At 39.1% G+C, this 2054-nt stretch overlaps 1 non-coding gene across 1 annotated transcript; it reads right to left on the bottom strand.

The window, feature by feature from the left end:
- Positions 1-848: 848 nt before the first annotated feature.
- LOC139320003 (small nucleolar RNA snoR104) lies at positions 849-957 on the bottom strand. The gene has a single exon (XR_011600670.1). It is a non-coding gene; the product is annotated as a small nucleolar RNA snoR104 (small nucleolar RNA).
- Between the last annotated feature and the right edge of the window lie 1097 nt (positions 958-2054).

Below are 2054 nucleotides of genomic sequence, written 5' to 3'. Positions count from 1 at the left end.
GGATTCAGAGAAAGTGATAGGCCAAAATCACATAGCAGGACGAACTCAGTCTCTCAAGTTTAAGCCTGGTGCTTTTAACCAGGTGCCTTTAATCACTATTAGGTGTGAATAGAATCCATCCAGTTTTCTTGGCAGCATTTTCTGTAGTGTGGTACCATTAATTCTTTCTAGGATTCAGAAAAAGTGATAGGCCAAAATCACATAGCAGGACGAACTCAGTCTCTCAAGTTTAAGCCTGATGCTTTTAACCAGGTGTCTTTAATCACTATGAGGTGTGAATAGAATATTACTATGTAGTTTTAATTAGGGATACGATGGCTCAGTGGCTAAGACTTGTCAATCGAAAGGTTGGCAGTTCAGCGGTTCGAATCCCTAGCGCCACGTAATGGGGGTGAGCTCCTGTTATTTGACCCAGCTTCTGCCAACCTAGTAGTTCGAAAGCATGTAAAAAATGCAAGTAGGAAAAATATGGACCACCTCTGGTGGGAAGGTAACAGCGTTCCGTGCGCCTTTGGCGTTTAGTCATGCCAGTCACATGACCACGGAGACGTCTTCAGATAGCACTGGCTCTTCATCTTGGAAACGGAGATGAGCACCGCCCCCTAGAATCGGGAATGACTAGCACATGTGTGCGAGGGGAACCTTTACCTTATGTACTATTAAGTAATACTGCAATACCACTAAACATTAGCAATCCTAACTACTAAACTGCCAGCTTGGATTATATAAAAAAGATGCAGCTTGGACTGGAAAGGGATTATCCTTAAAATTTCTAAATCTGAGATTTATTTCTTCAAACTCTTTTGCAAAACACTTGAGCTTGTTTTCGATGCAGTCTGCAACATGCTTTTTTTCTACTTTGATTAAAGATTTATGGCTGCAATAAATATCTAAATTCGTATCTGCAAGCAATGGCAAGGTTGTAACAGGCAGCACAGAACATTTTCTGTGCTTCCTAAATTTATACCATTGCTTTTCATTCTTTACTTATTAAGACAAGAAGGTAGTCTGCATAGGAGAATGAATGGAACAGCACGGATAACTGGTAGCTGAACCTAACAACAATGTATAATCTTAGATTTGGCCTCTAGAGTTCTACCAGAAATTACCAGCATATTGTAATGTTTAATGTGACAATGGCCCACAATCCCAGGAAAAGGCATACTTGGTTTAAGGAATATGCAACTTGACATGATCTGAAGGACATCTTGGCCTTCAAATCTGAAGCAGTGCGCATCCCTAGTATCTGTTTTCCTGGCTTTTGACTTCCAACTTCCTGGCTTTGTTCTTCGGCTTTGCTTTATAGCTCATATCTGACAGCTGCTTATAGTTCAGCCTTGGCAGTAGCCTCTCTGCTTTGCATCATTTTATTCAAATAAATGATACTAGCCATCCTCATCCCCACTTTGGAGAAATTAATAACCGCATTGGGAAGAATATGAATTATATGAAGGTAATAGCAATAAATACTTGCAAGATGCTTTGGCTTCTTTCCATGAGTGCCTAGGAGTCTAAAATGTTTGGTAAAATTGAAATGTTTTACTCTGAAAGCACATTCCTCCCAGCAAAACTGGATTTATTCCCTTCTATTGGGATAGCAGCCTTAAATGGGAGCTCCTTATTATAGAAGTCTTTCTCGATAAATCATCCGGCTGTGGCACATTTACTGGGAGCTATTTCTGTTTGTTGATATTTCAATTGCTTGCCACTGCTTTGCTATCTGGAATTGATGCCACTGTTCACTTGGGTTGCATACTTTACCGTTCAGCAATGTATACATAATACTTAGTATTAGAAGTTTATGTTGTTTGGTGGGAATTTTAATTACTAACAATGGTTCTCCCAAACTGAGATACTGTAATGCATTTGAAATATGATATACAAAAATTAAGAAATTGATGCTCTTTTAACTTTTCTTTCTCTTAGGGTTTGGGGATGGGTAGAGAATAAACATAAAACACTTGCATTTTCTTGATGAACAATGCAGCAAGGAATGTCTTCAACAACCCATTCCAAGAGTTTCTGGTTTTATCAGAGAATTTGGTCTCTCCAGT

This window comes from Pituophis catenifer, unplaced genomic scaffold, assembly GCF_029215685.1.
Source record: "Pituophis catenifer annectens isolate HBS135680 unplaced genomic scaffold, rPitCat1.0.hap2 SCAF_7, whole genome shotgun sequence".
NCBI classification, from domain to species: domain Eukaryota; kingdom Metazoa; phylum Chordata; class Lepidosauria; order Squamata; family Colubridae; genus Pituophis; species Pituophis catenifer.
The sequence above is the reverse complement of the archived record's forward strand: the minus strand, read 5'-3'. Positions and strand labels throughout refer to the sequence as shown.